Raw genomic sequence first — 14717 nt, 5'->3', positions numbered from 1 at the left:
TATTTTTTAAATAGCCCTGATGCTACTTTATCCATGAGGCCTCAGTCCAAGTTGGGGTTTTAGAAACGATCTAGAACCAAAATTAATTCTGCCATCTTATGATTTGCCCAGTCATGTACAAAAGAAAAAAAAAAAGAAAAAGAAAAAGAAAAAGAAAAAAATATATGGTTTTCAAGTACTTTCTACACTTGAGACTAAAAACGGCAGTTTTTTATTTTCTTCAAACAATGCAATCCTCTGGGTACTTACTGTAAGAGGATTTTAGTCATTGGAGACATTTTAAAAAAGATCTCAAGTGAGAATCTTTCTTAGCATTTTTTTCAAAAGGATATTTACTTTGGAAAATGCTACATTTAGAAAAATTGTGCCCACGAGTTTGACTGACTGTTTTTTCTGGGGTAGAGGAGGGTGGAGAAGGTTGGAGTCTGTGTGAAGGCAGTTCTATTCACCCACCAGCCAAACAGGATTTTGGAGTTCATTTTCATTCATTTATTTCCATTCATTCATTTATTCAAATACATGTTGAGGGTCAGCCATATACAGAGCGCTATGCTAGATAATGGGATTATAGTCAGGAAGAAAACACTTTCTTCACCTCCCATCCTTCTTAACTGGGTTTGCCAGAGAATGACACCCTAATGTCCTAAGGCAGTAGCATTCCTTGGGGCAGGGGGTCATTGCCTCCCAGGGGCAATCCAGAGACCTTTTTTTGGTTGTCACAACTGGGGGTTGGTGCTACTGGCATTTAGTCCGTGGCAAACAGGGATGCTGCTAAATACCCTACAATGCACAGGACAGCACCCCACCCCAAAGAATGATCTGGCCCCAAATGTCAGCAGTATGGAGGCTGAGGAACCCTGCCCTAAGGCGTCCAAGGTTTATAATGAATTAACTTCTGATTAATGATTCTAGTTAAGCTCCATCCCTAGGAGAACTGAGAAAATAGTAGCCCAACTCATTTTCTGTCAGGCTTTCTTTTTTCGTGGAACCCTGACTGAGAAAGATTGGTACCATTGCCGTGAGGTGTGGTGGGTGGACTAGTAGCATCACCTGGGCGCTGGTTAGAAATGCAGAATCTCAGGCCTCACCCCAGACCTGCTGACAGAACCTGCATTTAACATCATCTCCAGGTGATTCGTGTGCCCATTACAGTTTGAGAAGGAGTGTTCTTTTTTTTTTTTTTTTTCTTTTTTAGGGCGAGGCAACCCTTGGTTGACCTCACAGATTGCAAGGAACTTGTTCGCTTTCAATCCCTTATTTTTCACTTTTTATGCCTGTAGCACCTGGTCTTCCGAAGGTGGTCTCCCATCCAAGTACTAACCAGACCCAACCCTGCTTAGCTTCGGAGATCAGACAGGATCGGCCTTGTTCAGGGCGGCGTGGCCGTAGACAACAAGGAGTGTTCTAATCAAACATGAAGCAGAAGCTTTAAATGAAGATTTCGATCAGTGCTACTTCTATGAACTGAATTTTGTGGCTCCCTCAAATTCATATATGGAAATCTTAACCCCCAGTGTGATGGTATTAAGAGATGGGACCTTTGGGAGGAGATTAGGTCATGAGGGTGGAACCCTTCTGAATGAGATTAGAGTTCTTATGAAAGGGACCCCAAAGAGCTCCATGTGAGGACACAGGGAAAAGATGGCTGTCTCGGAACTAGGGGTCCCACCAGACACCAGATCTGCCAGTGCCTTGATCTTGGACTTCTCAGACTCCAATACACACACCCACACACATACACACACATATAATTTGTTGGGTAAGACATGCAATCGATGGTATTTTTGTTATAGCAGCCCAAATGGACTGAGACAGCTACAAAGGAAAGGCGTCCATGAAAGATCAGCCTTTAAATTGAGGGCTGAATGAGGCACAGGAATCAGCCCGGAGAAGAGCGTTCCTGGCAGGGGGAATAGCATGATAAAAGGCTCAGAGGCAGGAGGGAACTGGTCAGTTGGAGGATCCGAAAGAAGATGCTGCGGGCCGAGAGCAGCGGTCCCCAACATTTTTGGGCACCAGGGACTGGCTTCGTGGAAGACGACTTTTCCGCGGACTAGGGTGGGGTGGGGGTGGGGGGGGGTGGTTTCGGGGTGATTCAAGCATATTACGTTTATTGTGCCCTTTATTTCTATTGTTATTACATTGTAGTATATAATAAAATAATTATACAACTCCCCATAATGCAGAATCAGATGCGACCAGATGCAGCTGTACAATTGAAATACACCAACTCACTTGTCACTATAAAGCCTGCCACCAGATGCACCTTGTCTTTTGCCATTCACTTGATAGGGTTTTGATGTGAGTCTGCAAGCAGTTGATTTATCATGGTCTCTGTGCAATCAAACCTCTCTGCTACCCTTAACCTGTATTTGCAGCCACTCCCCAGTGCTAGCCTCACCACCTCAGCTCCACCTCAGATCATCAGATATTAGACTCTCCTAAGGAGCATGTGACCTAGGTCCCTAGATCCCACATGCAGTTCATGACAGCGGTCGCGCTCCTATGAGAATCTGATGCCTGATGATCTGAGGTGGAGCTGAGGCGGTGATGCTGGCGCTGGGGAGCGGCTGCACACACAGATGAAGCTTCGCTCTCTGGCCCGCTGCTCACCTGCTGCTGTGCATCCTGGTTCCTAACAGGCCACGGACTGGTATCGGTCCGTGGCTCGGGGGTTGGGGACCCCTGGTCTAGAGCCCAGTGAGCGAAAGATAGGCAGAAGTGAGACTAACGAGGTGAGCAGAGCAGGTGGGACTTCTTTTTCAGGAACAAGTAGTGACGGTCCATCGAGCTTGATCCCCAGCCCCTTGTCTGGTGCCGGCACAGGTAGGGATGTCATTTGTGGCCACGGGACAGGGTGAGGCTGACTTCTCAGCCCTTTCACATTGTGTTCTAAGCAGCCGAGCCGACTGGTCGGACCAGGGTCGGAATCTCACGAATGATAATTGTCCCAGGTGACCCACATCTGCCGTGAGACAAAGCGAGAACAATGCTTCAGGGACAAAAGCTACTCCCCGACCCCTCTGACTTAAGGCATCGGAGCCATTATGTCGATATATTTTTTCGTGCAGATTTCGTGGTTTATGACACATTCTGGCAACGTTTAGGTGCAATTTCAATGAGCCAGAATGTAGTACTGTAAACCTAAAACTGGATATCCCTTAAAGCTGTTAGAATCTGGCAGGAGACCTGCTCCCAATTACAAGAACAGTTTCTAACTTCACTGTTCTTGTCCTCGAAACATTGAAAACAAAATCCATCCTTAATGAGGGACTACTAAACACTTTGCATTCTATTAATGTTCTCTCTGGGCTTCAAAGCTCCGGTATAACTTACACGCAAGAAATGACCCCCACTAACTGATTGCCTGGGCAAGGGGTACCCTGGGGTTTCTGTTCCCAGTGCAAAGATGGCGACGGAAAGAAAAGCCAGTAAGTCACCGGTCCTCGTCCTCGTCGATTGCAACGAGCACGGGGCCAGTCTGTCAGGCTGCGTAGGAAATAAGGCTCAGGAGAAGTCATTTTATCACGGAGACATATACACTTGGCTGCCCGACTCCTCGTCCTTAGCATATTACTAATCTTACAAACCATCCATTATCCACTCGGTAACTGGCAAACGTGAACTTGGCCAATGTCAGCGCCGAACGATGAGATCCAAGTTAGAAGAAGTGAGTGAGAGAGAGAGAGAGAGAGAGAGAGAGAGAGAGAGAGAGAGAGAGAGAAAGAGAGAGAGAGAGAGAGAAAGTACGAAGATGAGCCAGATGGTTTTCCAACCTGTATGAACATGTTGTATTTCCTAGGCTGGGTACGAAAGCCAAACTCTGTTCCCGTTGTTTGTCTTCTGCTCTGGGCCTGAGTTATGTTTGGTGCAAACAGGTCAGCACTCCCCTCACTTCCATCTGATGATTGGCGTATTGTTTAGAGACGAGGAGGGATGATCTTGTGCTTTGGAGGAAGTTGGCAAGAAAGTTTAATTCTATAAAAAGCAACGCGCGGTCAGGATACGGTTTCCTATTCTGAGTCAAGGCAGAGCAGAGAGTCAGAAATTCCAACCCAGAGGGTCAGGACAGGCTCCAGGATCTCTTGAATCACATCTGAAACATGTTCTCCCTTCTCCCTTCTCCTCCCTGTTCTTACAACTGGCCAACTGGGATTACACAACATGCACTAACTTTATTCCACATGTGCCTGTTTCTCATTAGGGGCCTGTACCTTATTTTTTCCTGTGCCATGTCATCTGTCCCAATTCAGGTGAGTAATTCTGTTTCTTTAACAGGGGATTCTGTTCACACTCTTGGCTGGACTTGAAAAAAAAAAAACAACATTGTGGTCTCGAACTTTTTCTGAAGGTGAAAACCTTGATGTGCTTTTTAACCTTGGAACCTTTATTTTTATTTTTTTATTTTTCTTCACTTCCCCATTTTGAAGCGCTCTACCCAATAGGAACCAAAAGAAAAGTGAACATTTGAGTCAATTGATGGAATGGTTTTGGTCACCCAACAACCGTTTCTAGGGGCTTTTGTTTTCTCCTCCAACAGACTGGTACGTTTTCATTTTTAAACTGAATTCACCAGATGTTTTGGTGGTGTATAAATCCAGCTTCCCTACCTTCCACGTGGATGAAATAGGATTCAAATCACAGCACGTTGCCTCGGCTTCTCCGACCAAGTATTTAATGGTTCTCGAGAATAATGTAAAGCTTGAGTTCAGTTTTCTTGAGGCCTTGGGACTATCGGATCCAGGTGTTGGCATTTTCTGGCCTTCAAGGCCTTAGAGCGTTTGTTTCTAGGGAAACCCCAGAGTCACGAGTAGGAGTGGATTTCCCCACTGCTACCTTTCTTCATCGCTTTTATTTTTCTAGCCCGTATCAGAAACTGTAAAACTGCACCCCCAAATCCCTAGGTAAGCTGAAACGCGGGAGGGGCGCACACGCAAGGCAACCACATCTGGAGAAAAACTGCCATGCAATTCGCCCTTTGTCTTTGCAGCTCCTGGCTCCCCTGAGCTGACGAGAGATAGGACTGCGTCGCTGGCCTCCAGTCTCCCTCTGCCTCCTGCCCTGTTTTGCTTAGAACAAGCCTCAGCGCGCCATGCCACCTCGCCAGGCCTTGCCAAAATCCACGAATGGCACAGAGCGCACATTAAACAGATGGAATGCAACATACATGTAAAGAAATAAGAGCTTTGCCAGGAAAGTTGGCAGCAGCCCTGGAATGCTTTAAACAGTGTGTGTGTGTGTGTGTGTGTGTGTGTGTGTGTGTGTGTGGAGGGGTGTGGGGGGGAGGTAGAAAGAGGGAGCCCAGAGTCGGCTAGGCTGCCTCATTCTCAAGAGCTGTTTCTTTTACAGCCATGACCTGTTTTGCCAGTCAAAATAAATACGGTGTTAAATGCCCCCTTTTACTGGCTCCTGATACCTTGGCAATGTGGTTCGAAATATGACCTGCTCTCGTTGGAAAAATGTCCTTTTAACTGAGTGGAAAGGATGTGCCTTTTCTAGGCCGTAAGTAGGAGGGTCATGGATGACGGAGCCTCCTGAACACAGACACTCAGGACGTAGGAACAGGACCGGCCATGAAGTCAGGCCATTTGGTTAGAACTCACTGCCTTTAGGAGGCTCTTTGCACACACAGAGATGCCTCGGCTGCTGGGGGCTGACCTTCAAGGCTTTCTATCACTCTGGGCATCAAGGAGCAGTAAAGCGGCAGCCCAGACGCCTGGCCGTTGCACAAAGCACCTCGAGACAGCCAGGCCTTTCCTTCAAAGGGAAAAGAGTGATGCTAACCAGGCATGGCCACAGATTCAATGTCAGTCCCCTCAGGCCATTTAGCTTTGCGGGTTCCCCACGGCCACAGGCCGCTCCATCACCACATCAGCATCTCGCCACATGTGTGAGATGCTAGATGCATTTGCCCGGAAGAGGCATCGCAGCAGCCGTTCATTCATCAAGCATTTTCTGAATACCAGGCACATCAGCATCTTCTGAATCATCCTATTATCTCATGAGGTCAGCATATTACTATTCCAATTTTATCTGTGAAGAAACTGAAGTTCGTTTAGGTAGAGTCACTTGTCCAAGATCCCCCAGCCAGGAGCTGGTAAGGCTAAGTCTGGAGCTCCAATATATCTGACTCCGGAGTTCAAGTTCTCACACAGGATGCAAAACTGGCTTTTCTTGGAAATTGCGGATTTGGTTGGGAGGCCGTGGTTTGGAAGGGGGTGAAAAGTATGGAGCAATGGGACAACTCGTGCCATGGTTAGCCAAGACTCATTCTTGGGCAGAACATCCGGAGAGGCTGAAAATTGGGCAGTAGGGCTGGGAAGGCAAGTAATGATTGAGGACCCCTATCCTTTCTCTCTCTCACATGGCTGAAATTCCAGCAGAAAAATAGGAAGTTAGAGGCAAATAAAAAAAAAAAATGCCAATTTTTATTGTCTTCCGGATGTCGGTTCAGTACCATCTGCCAATGGTTATATTCCTACTGCAGGGAAATTTTCACTTTTGTTGTGCAATCCTAGGACCCAGGAGACCAGGTAGATCATGGAGGGCAATATCAGAGCTTTGAGGCTGGCTGCGAATGGCCAGTGACTTCTTTCTCGGGTTTCCTGGTGAACAAGATCCAATTTCTTTTTCAGTCAGAGCTACCGATGCCTAAGCGTTCTTTTGCGAGTTGTTGTCTCATTTGAGCTTCTCAACAGCCCTGCGAAGCCAGATCAATAATGACCTGATCTGATGATCCGGGAGGTCAAGTCACGTGCCCAAATATGCCAGCCGGCAAGTGCCAGGACCTCTCCACGTTGCCTGAGTCCAGAGTCTAAGTTCTCCTTCCAAACCCAAGTACCAAGAATCCCCACTGTCTCCATGAAGGGAAATACAGATAAAGGAAAGAAGAAATTCACTGTTCATTCGTCCAACCACAGGCTGTATCTGTGTCTGTACCATGTACTGGGAAAGCCAACAAGAAAATCCCTTCCCACCTATGTGTGCATCCGGGTCTTCGTGTGCCAGGCACCTTGCTGGACTCGGAACAGGAAGTCACAGTCTCGGCTTTCAAGAGAGGGAGAAGACAGGAAAGTATGTCAGTTAATTTAGGACAGTGCGATAAATGCTATTATAGAGATATGGAAGGCGAGACCAAGAGAGGAGAGGGAATCAGGGGAGGCTTCCTGGAGGAGAAGACCCTTGAGTTGCGGTTTGAGGTTGAAGGAGAGAGGTGTCAGCCAGAGGAGGAAGGGCTAGCCTGTATTTTAGAGCTCAGGCAGGCATGTACTAATATGGCTAACCCAGGTAAATATTTGACTACCTCCATATTGATTGGTAAATAGCTAGGGTCTGGGACCCACCAAATACCCCTCTCTCCACTCTCTGTCACCCGCCTCCCCATAGAGCAGGAGCTAAAGGGTTAACACCTGGTACAGCAGGAAGCTCCAAGGCTGGGCTCCATTCCAACCCATCAGTCCTTTCCAGTTGGTGCTGATGCCATACTGGTTGCTATGTGTTTGATTTTTTTTCACTCCTGGGCCAGGGAGCAGTTGAGTAAGAAGCCATGGAGATACGGGACACACACTGGCAGCCAACAGAGCTGGGAAATAGGGAGCCACAGAAATGCTGGAGGTGAGAATGGAACCCTAAGAAGGGACCTTATGTGACATGTGACAAAGGATAGACTTTATCTTGAGCATAAAGTGGAGTCGTTGGGGGTTTCCTTGGCATGCAGGGTTTTATTGATGCGTAATGCATCCTTCTAAAGCCTACAGTCTGATGAATTTTGACACATGTTTACCCACATGTGACCACTACCCCTGCATCAATATAGAACATTCCTGTTCCTCCAGAAAGTTCCCTCTGTTTTGTCCACAGGAGGATATATAAGCAGGGGTGTTACACTTTGCAATTTTCAAGCTCGCGTTTGGAAAATTCTTTGGCTCATTTCTTGAGCTCCTCCCGTGTGCCACGCTCTGTTCCAGACGTAAAGAGGGATGGGGGCATTCTGGTGGGAAGACGCCATTTGGGGATAGGCGAACGACGGTCCGGGGTTTGCGGAGCTGGCTTCCTGAGCATGCGACCCATAAACATTTTTGAACACGGGGATCTGTGTTTTTATTTTGCACCGGGCCCCATGAACAATGCAGCTGGGTCTGATGGCATGAAAGTAATTAACGGGGAATCGAGAGAGAGAGAGAGAGAGAGAGAGAGAGAGAGAGAGAGAGAGAGAGAGAGAGAGGAGGTGGAGGGTCTTATAGAGAAGACCCTCTCAGGAGGAGTAGGGGAGAGAAGCTAGACAGGCGAAGGGTGGATGGCACAAGAAAGATCCGCTCCTCCAAAATTTTCTTTCTTTCTAAGTGCAGGGTGATGGAGACATTTCATATCTGCCGCCGATCCTACAACTACCCACAGCGCTAGTTAATGTATATGGGCTCAATTAATTACAATGACTAACACATTTGACAAGCCAAATATTAGCTCGCGAGACCTGAGCACACTTATAAGTATTAAGTACAGATACAGACAATTAACAATAAGCTCGCTGGCATTATCATCTTCTAATTAACTGTAAAAAAAAAAAAAAAAAAAAAGAATCACACCTTCATCCAGAGCAAAATGAAAACAAAAGGAAAGCGAGCCCTCTGCTAACTCTAGAAATGCGGGTGATGGAACGAGGAGGAGACAGAGGGTTTGGTGGATTTGAATCTGCACTAATGATGAATTCAATCAGCCTCCCCTCGCTGACGTGAAAGCCCAAATCGGCGCCTCGGTCCCTGTTTCTCCCTGCTGAGGCCAGATGTCCGATCGATGGGAAGAGTTTGTCGGGGGCCTTACAGAGGCAGGGGGAGTGACGTTGGCAATCCCCTGGAAAAATCCATCTCTATCAGCCTCAGAAACGACCTCTGTTCTCGTCTCTGGAATTTGGAGCAAAGAGAAGGTGAGTTGAAAGGAATCCAATTATCTCTTGGCGATTGGTTCTTCTTCCCGAAAGGAATTCTGAAGTTAAACAGTTCAGTTGAAAACGCCCAAATAAATACCTGGGCTGCGGCGATGAAATCGCCAGTAAAAATATCCAAGCCAGGGACTCCAGAAACATTTTCCCGACGGATATTGCTTTCCCTACACGATGAGAAAGAAGCTCTTGCAATTAGTTTTAAAAACTTGGCCCTAAAAGTCTCTGTTTTGGTCTACATTAAGTGGCTGTGCCGCGTGGAGCTTCCCAGTTCCCTAGAAGAGCCAGAAGCCCTGTCTCTGTCGTGTTAAAGCCTTGTCACCTTTGGTGGCCTCGTAACTCACCACAAATCACGCGGGAGCCTTAATAGCTTCCCTCTCGCTCACTTTCTTTCTAGTTCCTGATCGGCCCCTGCAGGGGACCACATGGCGCCCACCTTGATAATAATCATGGCTACTATTATTTTGTCCTAACTACATGCAGGCTCGGTGATAAGCGCTTCGCCTGCATTATCCTGTTTAATCCTCCCAATAGGAAATGGTGTTGGCTCTACCTTCAGAATGTAGTCAGAACCCAACCACTTCCTAACCACCTCCACGCTACCACCCCGGTCCAAGCCCCCGTCTTCTGTCACATGGATTATTGCAGTATGCTTCTAATAGGCCTCCCTGCTGCTGCCCTTGTCTGTCTATGGTCTATTTTCAACACAGCAGATTGAATGATGCTTTTGAAATATAAGTCAGCTCAGGTCAAAAACCTATGAGGGCTCCTTCTCCCTCGCAGAGTAAAACCCAAAGTCCTCACTGTGGCCCACAAAATCGGCTTCTCCTGTTCTCCCTCGTGGGCACTCTGGTCCAGACACACCCGTCTCTGCCTTTCTGTGACTAGGGCAGGGTGTTCCGGCCTCAGGGCCTTGGCACTACCTGTTTCTCTTCCTCCCAGATATTCACATGACTTACCTTTTTTTTTTCTTTCAGGTCTTTGTTCAAACGTCCCCTTCTTAGTGGGGCTTATGCAGCCCTTCCCTCAGCCCTCCCGTTCTGTTTTTTTTTTTTTCCTCATTAAACCTATTACCGGCTAACTACCTTATAATTACTTATTATGTTGATTGTTTACTGTCTGTCTCTCCCCACAAGGGAAGAGATTCTTGGATTCTGGTCTGTTTTAGCCAGTGCTGATAAACAATGTGCATTGCCCAGTAGATATATAATAAATGTTTATTGAATGAATAAATGATCCATGAAGGATGTCCTATAATCAGCCCCATATCACAGAGGAGGAAACTGAGTGAGTCAGAAGGGTTAAGCGGCTTTCCCAAAGCAAGTTAATTCATGGCCGACTGGGACTTGAACCCAGGTTCTACTGACCCAAAGGAATTGAATTGCTGTGTTTTATGGATTGCAAGTTATCCCACCTTAAGACAGGCTGATTATTCAGCAAAAGCCCACCTAGAAGAATCTGTTCTGGCACTTTGACAATTCAGGGTTAGTAGGTTAGTGTCATTATGCTTAGGAATAGTCATAACTTGCTTAAGAATAGTCAGAAATGTTAAATTTCCACAAGTGTAACAGAAAGTGAAACTTACATGAGAAATCCCTGATGAATCATTTGATTAATGTATTTTGAATAACAGTTCCCCAATTGCTCATGTAATAGCAATATTTGGAATATTCTTGAAGAAGTGAGATCCGAGCAGATGGTTTTTAAAGTCTAGATAAGGTAATTACATAGTAATTATCTTATCTACGTACTTAACTGCCTAGACTCAGGAGATGTAATAGAGAAATTCAGGAGAAGTTTTTCCCACTCTGGCATGTCCTCCATGGTCAGGAGACTGACTAGCCTTTGGGGTTTTAAAAGCAAATCTTGATAAGCTTAAACTTAGATTTACCATATAACCCCGCAATTCTTCTCCTTTTCCAAAAGAATTGAAAACAGGTGTTCAAACAAAAACATGTACAGGAAGGTTCATAGCTGCACTGTTCATAAAATCTTAAAAACATCCCAAATATCTGTCAACTGGTAAATGGATAATCCATATAATGGAATATTATTTGGCCATCAAAAGGAATAAAATACTGATAAATGCTACGACATGGATGAACCTCGAAAACATTGTGTTAGCAAAAGAAGCCAGTCATGGAAGGTCATCTATGGTATGGTTCCATTTCCATAGAGACAGAAAGCAGATTAATAGTTTCTAGGCACCTGGGAGAGGAAAGAATGAGTATGAGGTTTCTTTTAGGGTAATGAAAAAGTTCTGGAACCACAAAGTGTTGCTTGCTTCACCCTGAATGTTGACCCAATGCCACTGAATTGTATACTTTACAATGGTTAGAACAGTACATTTTATGCTGCATATATTTTAACACAAGTTTTAAAAAAGTAAATATTTAAGTTCTGGCCTTGGCCAAAAGGATGTTTTTGGTTTGGCTCTGATTTGGTAGGCACGATGAAGCGAAGTGCCTTTGTGATAGCATAGACTCGAAAGAGCTATGACCATTGGATTAGGCTGGGTGACAGACATACGCACTGTGGCATTGAGCCCTGATAGTCCATATCCTCAGAAACAGTAGCAAGCCTAGCATAGTGCTATTTGCCCATGCCAGGAAGCCAATTCTTTATTTCCTTTTTCATTACCAAAACCTATTGTAAAAAATAATAATAATAATAATATAGAAGGGATGTTTCCCCTTTTGCCTGCATCATTCCCAACTGTGGGTGGGTTTAGCCACCACCATCTACAACTCGGTGTGTATCCTTTCAAATCCTTCTCTACCCACATACAAACATCTACATATAAATATGCACATCATTGTTGGAAGTTGTTTTTTGGTTTTTGTTTTTTTTTTTTTTACAAAAATGAACTCATACTATATATATTGGTCTGCAACTTGCTTTTTTTTTTCATTCAAGACCATCGCACAAAAAGTCTTTTCATATGAATACCTACAGATTTACCTCTTTCTTCTTAATAGCTGCAGGGCATGGATGCATCATCATTTATTTAACCGGTTTCCTCTTGTCCGACAATTATCTTGCCTCCAATTTTTCACCATCACAAAGCAGGTTGCAAAGAACACCCTGTTCACATATTCCCGCACACTCATTGGAGTTTTTCTGTGGGGGAGATCCCTAGAAGCGAAATTGTTGGGTCGAAGTCAAGTCCTTTCTTTCTGTTTTGTGACTTTTTAAGAGCATATCAACTTGAGACACAATGTATACTGTCTCTGGCCTTAGGACAAAAAAGCTAGAACTTAGAATTTGAGATGATCGGGCTTTGCTTAGCTCAGGGTTCCACCCTGCATCTTGCAACTGTAGCTATTTTCATTCATTTTATAGCTCACTGTCTCCAGATTGACTCCGGCAGAGGGAAAAGAAATCAGGTCCTTTTGTGCCATTCTTCAAACATTTAGAGGAAATTGATTTTCCACATGGGCAGTAGCCAACCGAAGGATGCACCCGCACAGACGTCCCCACGACAGGCTATCACTACCAGCATTTGCGACGATTACACTCAACCCAACTTGAGATATTTTATTAGTGAGTGTAATTCCTAATATTATCGTCAGGCTAATATTGCAGATTGCCAAAAGCAGCAGCAGTTCTAAAATAGGATTTCCTTCATAATCCCTTGTAAAGGGAAGAACTTGTGGAGACTTGAAGTGTCTGGAGAAAGAAAGCTTTTATTCTCCCAAGCAAGGACAAAAGGCAGTTGGTTCAAGAAGGTGATAGCTTGCCTTTTCTTTCTGCTCTTACCTTTCTAAGGTGTTTTCTCATGGTATCAGCTGGGATGCTCTCACCTGCAAAGAACAGAAACGCAGTCTCAAACTGTCTTTGATAATATGATAATGTCATATACCTCTTAAATCTGGAAGTCCCAAGGCGAGGCATGTTTAGGGCTGGTTGGCTCAGTAGCTCAACTGTGTCATTGGGAATCCAAGTTCTTTTCCAAAGTGGTTAAGAGTGCTGGGTCTGGAGCCAAACTGTTTGATAGTGAATCTCCAGTCTACCTCTTACTAGCTGTGCGACCTTGGACAAATTACTTAACCTCTCAGAGCCTCAGTTTCCTCCTCTGTGAAAAACAGGATAATAAATGGTACACCAACTTATAGGGTTGTTGTGTGTGCTAAAGCAAAGATGGGTCATTCCTCTCTATAAAGGGCGGGGTAGTAAATATATTAGGCTTCGCTCGGTGAAGTAGCTAGCTGGCAGCCTCTGTCCAACTCCCCAACTCCGCTGTCACATCACGAAAGTGGCCATAGACCATAAATAGGTAAATGAGTGGGCATGGCTGTGTTCTCATAAAGTTTTATTTATGCACACTGAAAGTTGAATTCCATGTAATTTTCGTGTGTCGTAAAATATTATTATCCTTTTTTTTTTTTTTTAATTTAGCCACTTAAAAATGTAAAAGCCCTTCTTAGTTCATGGGCCACTAAACAAGGTGGGGCAGCTCCTTTGAGCTAAAGCATATAATACACTTAGAATAGCACCCGACAACCTCTAAATGCTCAATAAATGTTTTCTGCTACTACCGTTGGTGGTGGCCGTGGTGTTTGTACTGTCCACCATCGTCCTCTCTTGGCTCACGCCCTCTCTGTGTTGGCTTCATCCCCCAGTCTGATAGCAAGATGGCTGCCACAATTCAAGGTGGGGTACCCAAGAGGAAGAAGAAAGAATATCTCTTCCTGTGATACTTTGTTAGGCACAAGGAGATCTATTTCTCCATCTATTTTATGCATCCCCACGTGTCTCAGTGGCCAGAATGGGGTCTCGTGCCCCCAGCTGAACCAAGGAGAGGGTTTATCCTTTGAACAATCAGGTCCACCCCTGGAGCTGGGGGGCGGAGTCAGTTTGTCCTCAGTCACATGCCGAATGGAGAACTGGATGAATGCCCAACCTTACTAGGGCTTGTTAGGACCAGGGAAGTAGAGCATAGATACCGGGTAGAGAACCAGCAAAGCCTACCCCTGCTCCTTCCAATCCCTTGAATTTATCACAAGCAGAGGACCTGCAAATCCAGTTTATATATATCGTCTTATAACAAGAACCAGCCTGTTAAAGATTTGGACTGGAGAACATCGGCTCCGCTGACCTTTCAGTCCTTTTAAACAGCCGCCGTGGCCATAACTCATTGGATCGTTAGAATTCCAAACAACTTCATGGCACTTCTGAGTTTATTACACAGGCTCCCCGTCTGATCCCTCATTTGACCTTCACAGTTCCCTGAGGCAAGCACTATCATCCTTATTCTACGGAAAAGAAGAGAAGGGACCCGTCCAAGGGCACATAGTTAAGCCCTGAAGCTGGACATTGAACCTTAGTTTCTGGCCTCTACATTCCCGGCCCTTTTTCCACCCCCCCTCCTGATTACAGTGGCAACCGCTGCTTGGGAAGGGTTGGTGGCCAAGAGGCTATAAGTGACAAAGCAACCAAGGAGATTTTGCTAAGAATCCACACAGCTCTAAAACCTGTGCTTTGAATGAAGACATTTAGGTAGAATTCAGGATTTTTTTTTTTTCTGGAATATCCACAACTTTCATATATCATGAAATCTCGGGAAATAAGGAATTAATAGCAATAATTATTCTGATGGAATACAGACATGCCTTTTTCCCCCCTCCCCCGACCTCAAAAAGCAAACATGATTGTCCATGCATCTCTTTATATTTAAGTCATAATCGTGCGTGCGCCTCCTTACATTTAAGTCCTATTTTTGGCTTACTGACCTGCAAGATGAGAAAAGAAAACCACCCCAAACAAAAGAAATTTGAAT

The 14717-nt window shown here is 45.2% G+C and overlaps 1 pseudogene; it reads right to left on the bottom strand.

The window, feature by feature from the left end:
* Positions 1 to 1271: 1271 nt before the first annotated feature.
* LOC118603166 lies at positions 1272 to 1391 on the bottom strand (annotated as a pseudogene).
* Between the last annotated feature and the right edge of the window lie 13326 nt (positions 1392 to 14717).

This window comes from Rousettus aegyptiacus, unplaced genomic scaffold (assembly GCF_014176215.1).
Source record: "Rousettus aegyptiacus isolate mRouAeg1 unplaced genomic scaffold, mRouAeg1.p scaffold_m13_p_5, whole genome shotgun sequence".
NCBI lineage: Eukaryota > Metazoa > Chordata > Mammalia > Chiroptera > Pteropodidae > Rousettus > Rousettus aegyptiacus.
The sequence above is the reverse complement of the archived record's forward strand: the minus strand, read 5'-3'. Positions and strand labels throughout refer to the sequence as shown.